This window comes from Schistocerca gregaria, unplaced genomic scaffold (genome assembly GCF_023897955.1).
Source record: "Schistocerca gregaria isolate iqSchGreg1 unplaced genomic scaffold, iqSchGreg1.2 ptg001171l, whole genome shotgun sequence".
In the NCBI taxonomy this organism is placed as follows: Eukaryota; Metazoa; Arthropoda; class Insecta; order Orthoptera; family Acrididae; genus Schistocerca; species Schistocerca gregaria.
Window position 1 is genome coordinate 15001 of NW_026062501.1, and position 7500 is coordinate 22500.

Below are 7500 nucleotides of genomic sequence, written 5' to 3' on the forward strand. Positions count from 1 at the left end.
AGCGGATTCCGACTTCCATGGCCACCGTCCTGCTGTCTTAAGCAACCAACGCCTTTCATGGTTTCCCATGAGCGTCGATTCGGGCGCCTTAACTCGGCGTTTGGTTCATCCCACAGCGCCAGTTCTGCTTACCAAAAGTGGCCCACTTGGCACTCCGATCCGAGTCGTTTGCTCGCGGCTTCAGCATATCAAGCAAGCCGGAGATCTCACCCATTTAAAGTTTGAGAATAGGTTGAGGTCGTTTCGGCCCCAAGGCCTCTAATCATTCGCTTTACCGGATGAGACTCGTACGAGCACCAGCTATCCTGAGGGAAACTTCGGAGGGAACCAGCTACTAGATGGTTCGATTAGTCTTTCGCCCCTATACCCAGCTCCGACGATCGATTTGCACGTCAGAATCGCTACGGACCTCCATCAGGGTTTCCCCTGACTTCGTCCTGGCCAGGCATAGTTCACCATCTTTCGGGTCCCAACGTGTACGCTCTAGGTGCGCCTCACCTCGCAATGAGGACGAGACGCCCCGGGAGTGCGGAGGCCGCCGCCCCGTGAAGGGCGGGGAAGCCCCATCCTCCCTCGGCCCGCGCAAGGCGAGACCTTCACTTTCATTACGCCTTTAGGTTTCGTACAGCCCAATGACTCGCGCACATGTTAGACTCCTTGGTCCGTGTTTCAAGACGGGTCGTGAAATTGTCCAAAGCTGAAGCGCCGCTGACGGGAGCGATTATTCCGCCCGAGAGCATCCCGAGCCAACAGCGGCGCGGGTCCGGGGCCGGGCCAGGTAGGTCCGTCATCCGGGAAGAACCGCGCGCGCTTGCCGGGAGCCCGAGCGCCCAAAGGGGCGAATCGACTCCTCCAGATATACCGCCGAGCAGCCAGCCAGGACACCGGGGCTCTGCCCAACAGACGCGAACCGAGGCCCGCGGAAGGACAGGCTGCGCACCCGGGCCGTAGGCCGGCACCCAGCGGGTCGCGACGTCCTACTAGGGGAGAAGTGCGGCCCACCGCACACCGGAACGGCCCCACCCCGCGGCGAGTGGAAAGGCAACCGGACACGACCCCGCCGCGGATTGCTCCGCGCGGGCGGCCGGCCCCATCTGCCGAGGGCGGGGGCCAGTGGCCGGATGGGCGTGAATCTCACCCGTTCGACCTTTCGGACTTCTCACGTTTACCCCAGAACGGTTTCACGTACTTTTGAACTCTCTCTTCAAAGTTCTTTTCAACTTTCCCTCACGGTACTTGTTCGCTATCGGTCTCGTGGTCATATTTAGTCTCAGATGGAGTTTACCACCCACTTGGAGCTGCACTCTCAAGCAACCCGACTCGAAGGAGAGGTCCCGCCGACGCTCGCACCGGCCGCTACGGGCCTGGCACCCTCTACGGGCCGTGGCCTCATTCAAGTTGGACTTGGGCTCGGCGCGAGGCGTCGGGGTAGTGGACCCTCCCAAACACCACATGCCACGACAGGCGGCAGCCTGCGGGGTTCGGTGCTGGACTCTTCCCTGTTCGCTCGCCGCTACTGGGGGAATCCTTGTTAGTTTCTTTTCCTCCGCTTAGTAATATGCTTAAATTCAGCGGGTAGTCTCGCCTGCTCTGAGGTCGTTGTACGAGGTGTCGCACGCCACACCGCCAGCCGGCTGTGCACGCTACCGAGAAAGTACCGGTATGCGAACCGCCAGGCGACGGGCGCGCATCGCACGTTTAAGGAGACGCGGCCGGCCACACAGGCGACCACGACACTCCCACGTCTCCGAAGCGGGACAAACGCCGCGCGCTTCAGTATACGTAGCCGACCCTCAGCCAGACGTGGCCCGGGAACGGAATCCATGGACCGCAATGTGCGTTCGAAACGTCGATGTTCATGTGTCCTGCAGTTCACATGTCGACGCGCAATTTGCTGCGTTCTTCATCGACCCACGAGCCGAGTGATCCACCGTCCTGGGTGATCTTTTCCTTTTCAGTCTCCCACTGTCTCTTTCAAGACAGTAGCATTTGCGGGACTGAGGCGTCTGACGGCCCCTGTTCCACTATTTTTTTTGTGTCCAACGGCCTCACAGCCGATGGGCGTCGTACGGCTCCACACCGGAGCGGACAGGCACTCGGGCGAACGTCATTCAAAACCGGCGCCAGGCGCCAGGTACCGCAGGCCAGCCGCTCCAGAGCTTCAGCGCTCGTACCACACAACAACAACACTTCCGCTAGTTTTGAGAGGCACGCGTGGTTCCGCACGCGGCGCACGGCCACTGCCGTACAGGTAGCGTGTTGCGCGACACGACACGCACATCGAAAGACATGCAGTCTAGTCGGTAATGATCCTTCCGCAGGTTCACCTACGGAAACCTTGTTACGACTTTTACTTCCTCTAAATGATCAAGTTTGGTCATCTTTCCGGTAGCATCGGCAACGACAGAGTCGATGCCGCGTACCAGTCCGAAGACCTCACTAAATCATTCAATCGATAGTAGCGACGGGCGGTGTGTACAAAGGGCAGGGACGTAATCAACGCGAGCTTATGACTCGCGCTTACTGGGAATTCCTCGTTCATGGGGAACAATTGCAAGCCCCAATCCCTAGCACGAAGGAGGTTCAGCGGGTTACCCCGACCTTTCGGCCTAGGAAGACACGCTGATTCCTTCAGTGTAGCGCGCGTGCGGCCCAGAACATCTAAGGGCATCACAGACCTGTTATTGCTCAATCTCGTGCGGCTAGAAGCCGCCTGTCCCTCTAAGAAGAAAAGTAATCGCTGACAGCACGAAGGATGTCACGCGACTAGTTAGCAGGCTAGAGTCTCGTTCGTTATCGGAATTAACCAGACAAATCGCTCCACCAACTAAGAACGGCCATGCACCACCACCCACCGAATCAAGAAAGAGCTATCAATCTGTCAATCCTTCCGGTGTCCGGGCCTGGTGAGGTTTCCCGTGTTGAGTCAAATTAAGCCGCAGGCTCCACTCCTGGTGGTGCCCTTCCGTCAATTCCTTTAAGTTTCAGCTTTGCAACCATACTTCCCCCGGAACCCAAAAGCTTTGGTTTCCCGGAGGCTGCCCGCCGAGTCATCGGAGGAACTGCGGCGGATCGCTGGCTGGCATCGTTTATGGTTAGAACTAGGGCGGTATCTGATCGCCTTCGAACCTCTAACTTTCGTTCTTGATTAATGAAAACATACTTGGCAAATGCTTTCGCTTCTGTTCGTCTTGCGACGATCCAAGAATTTCACCTCTAACGTCGCAATACGAATGCCCCCGCCTGTCCCTATTAATCATTACCTCGGGTTCCGAAAACCAACAAAATAGAACCGAGGTCCTATTCCATTATTCCATGCACACAGTATTCAGGCGGGCTTGCCTGCTTTAAGCACTCTAATTTGTTCAAAGTAAACGTGCCGGCCCACCGAGACACTCAACAAAGAGCACCCTGGTAGGATTTAAACGGGGTCCGCCTCGGGACGCGAAAGCACCCCTTCGGCTCGCCCCACCGGCAGGACGTCCCACGATACATGCCAGTTAAACACCGACGGGCGGTGAACCAACAGCGTGGGACACAAATCCAACTACGAGCTTTTTAACCGCAACAACTTTAATATACGCTATTGGAGCTGGAATTACCGCGGCTGCTGGCACCAGACTTGCCCTCCAATAGATACTCGTTAAAGGATTTAAAGTGTACTCATTCCGATTACGGGGCCTCGGATGAGTCCCGTATCGTTATTTTTCGTCACTACCTCCCCGTGCCGGGAGTGGGTAATTTGCGCGCCTGCTGCCTTCCTTGGATGTGGTAGCCGTTTCTCAGGCTCCCTCTCCGGAATCGAACCCTGATTCCCCGTTACCCGTTACAACCATGGTAGGCGCAGAACCTACCATCGACAGTTGATAAGGCAGACATTTGAAAGATGCGTCGCCGGTACGAGGACCGTGCGATCAGCCCAAAGTTATTCAGAGTCACCAAGGCAAACGGACCAGACAAGCCAATCCGATTGGTTTTGATCTAATAAAAGCGTCCCTTCCATCTCTGGTCGGGACTCTGTTTGCATGTATTAGCTCTAGAATTACCACAGTTATCCAAGTAACGTGGGTACGATCTAAGGAACCATAACTGATTTAATGAGCCATTCGCGGTTTCACCTTAATGCGGCTTGTACTGAGACATGCATGGCTTAATCTTTGAGACAAGCATATGACTACTGGCAGGATCAACCAGGGAGCTGCGTCAACTAGAGCTGAGCAGCCGGCCGCCCGGGAGTGTGTCCCGGGGGCCCGCGCGAACACGCAAGCGTCCGCTCAATTATTCTGCAAACAGGAGGAGGCCGAGCTCCCCTGCACGATACACCTCGAAACCCTCTCAGGTCCCGGCGGCGCGCAGCGCCGTCCTAGGTACTTGGTCGGTTTCGAGAGAGGCGCAATCGCCCGGAGTTAGGCGAGTAGACGGTTTTAGTGCGAACACCCTTGCTCCCAACTGAGCTTGCCGCTGCCGACAGAGGCCCGGGAGCGTGCTGTCGTGGCATTGCCGGCGGGAGACAACACGCGCCACCTATGGTGACCGGCAGCTCCAACGCCAGCGCCACACAAGGGCAAAGCCCCACTTGGGTGCAGAAGCGAACTCTCCCAGCACAGCGCACGCGCCAACACGTCCGCACAACTGCGATACAAACCACCTGCGAGAACCGCTGGGGCGACCGAGCAGCAGACGGCGTCGCGGCGCCGAGTGCCAGGCGGCGGCGCATCCTCAACGCACACAGTCCTCAATCAGACCAGCACACTGCAGATGTCCACCGCGCTTCGCACCGGGCTCGGCTGAACCAACTTTGGCCGCCAGGCGCCGCGTGCAGGGTGCGCCGCAGCGTAGCTGCGCCGCCTGCCGGGCCCGTCGGCTGGCGCTCCTGCCACTCGGCGCCCCCCACCAGCCGCCTGTTGCGCGTGCGCCCACGCAGCGCGCGGCCAACACGCCGGGCGGCCCCCCTTCACCGGCCGGGAACAGTCCCACCAAGCCACCGCCGCGTATCGCTTCATACCCACATGGGCCTAGTCACGCGTGTGGATGTGGCGGGTACCGCTGAAACAACCGGTTAATAGCTGTACCGATCGTCGCCATCACAGATTCACCTCCAGCGTGAACAACCGCTCAACAACGGATTTCCAGTTCATTTGCGTATCTTGGGCAGTAAACGTAGATGTCCACCTACATTTGCGAATTCAACAATTCTTGCATGCCAGGATGTCATGTGTCACGACACGCTACATCAGACCACATACACACTGCGACATGTGCAGAAGAGAACACGTGGAAGGTGGCCCGCGCACGTATGCGATGTACCTTCCGCGATCCACTGTCAACCGGCATCTGCGGCATGTCCCAGATATGGAACGCGGTCCACCAGGGTAGCACTTTGTGTGAGGCAATACGACAAAGTCGGAATACACGCGTCACTACATCAGACGGCTCACGCTGACCTGACCTGACCTGACTCACCGCACCACCACCCCCAGCGACCCAGGGTGACATACAATGCGTTCGTACGTTCCTCCCACACGCCTCTACGGCGTACCACAGTGCAACCTAGCTGTTATTGGGAGACGAGACAAGTAGCATCAAGCACAACATATGGAAATTGAGATTCGACACCGTTGGGCACAGCCAGCGTACGGTCACACGTATCACACTACTTCACTCTGTACGTAACGACCGATGATCGGTACAGCGTGTGGGTTACGCGTACGACATCAGCGGACAATGGACACAGACCATACCACGACGTACACTGAGGGCGTCGACATCTGAATGCAACTGAACAGCTGCGAGGCTCATTTAACACTCAAACGCCAGACCGACCAGCTTGAGAGGACAGAGACACAAAGAGGGGGACAGAGGGGGACAGAGGGGGGGGAGGGGGGGGGTCGGCGATATAGTCCTATTGCAGTACAATTGACAGTGGATAGCAGGAATATGTGGAAAGTAAGCAACACTCGCAAGACATCTACATGAGGATAACAACGACACCAGAGATTCCGAGCAGTGAACTATGTTAGGCAAAGGGACAACGTGGGTTAGGTTAAGGGACAACGTGGGTTAGGTTAAGGGACAACGTGGGTTAGGTTAAGGGACAACGTGGGTTAGGTTAAGGGACAACGTGGGTTAGGTTAAGGGACAACGTGGGTTAGGTTAAGGGACAACGTGGGTTAGGTTAAGGGACAACGTGGGTTAGGTTAAGGGACAACGTGGGTTAGGTTAAGGGACAACGTGGGTTAGGTTAAGGGACAACGTGGGTTAGGTTAAGGGACAACGTGGGTTAGGTTAAGGGACAACGTGGGTTAGGTTAAGGGACAACGTGGGTTAGGTTAAGGGACAACGTGGGTTAGGTTAAGGGACAACGTGGGTTAGGTTAAGGGACAACTTGAGTTAGGTTAAGGGACAACTTGAGTTAGGTTAAGGGACAACTTGAGTTAGGTTAAGGGACAACTTGAGTTAGGTTAAGGGACAAATTGAGTTAGGTTAAGGGACAAATTGAGTTAGGTTAAGGGACAAATTGAGTTAGGTTAAGGGACAAATTGAGTTAGGTTAAGGGACAAATTGAGTTAGGTTAAGGGACAACTTGAGTTAGGTTAAGGGACAACTTGAGTTAGGTTAAGGGACAAATTGAGTTAGGTTAAGGGACAACTTGAGTTAGGTTAAGGGACAACTTGAGTTAGGTTAAGGGACAACTTGAGTTAGGTTAAGGGACAACTTGAGTTAGGTTAAGGGACAACTTGAGTTAGGTTAAGGGACAACTTGAGTTAGGTTAAGGGACAAATTGAGTTAGGTTAAGGGACAAATTGAGTTAGGTTAAGGGACAAATTGAGTTAGGTTAAGGGACAAATTGAGTTAGGTTAAGGGACAAATTGAGTTAGGTTAAGGGACAAATTGAGTTAGCTTAAGGGACAACTTGAGTTAGGTTAAGGGACAACTTGAGTTAGGTTAAGGGACAACTTGAGTTAGGTTAAGGGACAACTTGAGTTAGGTTAAGGGACAACTTGAGTTAGGTTAAGGGACAACTTGAGTTAGGTTAAGGGACAAATTGAGTTAGGTTAAGGGACAAATTGAGTTAGGTTAAGGGACAAATTGAGTTAGGTTAAGGGACAAATTGAGTTAGGTTAAGGGACAAATTGAGTTAGGTTAAGGGACAAATTGAGTTAGGTTAAGGGACAACTTGAGTTAGGTTAAGGGACAAATTGAGTTAGGTTAAGGGACAACTTGAGTTAGGTTAAGGGACAACTTGAGTTAGGTTAAGGGACAACTTGAGTTAGGTTAAGGGACAACTTGAGTTAGGTTAAGGGACAACTTGAGTTAGGTTAAGGGACAACTTGAGTTAGGTTAAGGGACAACTTGAGTTAGGTTAAGGGACAAATTGAGTTAGGTTAAGGGACAAATTGAGTTAGGTTAAGGGACAAATTGAGTTAGGTTAAGGGACAAATTGAGTTAGGTTAAGGGACAACTTGAGTTAGGTTAAGGGACAACACTAGATCGCGTGTT

General features: G+C 54.3%; 3 non-coding genes across 3 annotated transcripts in view; all 3 read right to left on the reverse strand.

The window, feature by feature from the left end:
• The window catches only part of LOC126329339 (large subunit ribosomal RNA), a 4222-nt gene extending 2623 nt beyond the window's left edge, over positions 1-1599 (reverse strand). Inside the window, exon 1 of the ribosomal RNA XR_007562218.1 lies at positions 1-1599. This exon is cut by the window's left edge and continues 2623 nt beyond it. This is a non-coding gene — a ribosomal RNA (large subunit ribosomal RNA).
• Positions 1600-1787: 188 nt separating this feature from the next.
• On the reverse strand, positions 1788-1942 carry LOC126329321 (5.8S ribosomal RNA). The gene has a single exon (XR_007562201.1). It is a non-coding gene; the product is annotated as a 5.8S ribosomal RNA (ribosomal RNA).
• A 362-nt stretch (positions 1943-2304) lies between these two features.
• LOC126329335 (small subunit ribosomal RNA) lies at positions 2305-4197 on the reverse strand. Its single transcript, XR_007562214.1, has one exon. It is a non-coding gene; the product is annotated as a small subunit ribosomal RNA (ribosomal RNA).
• Between the last annotated feature and the right edge of the window lie 3303 nt (positions 4198-7500).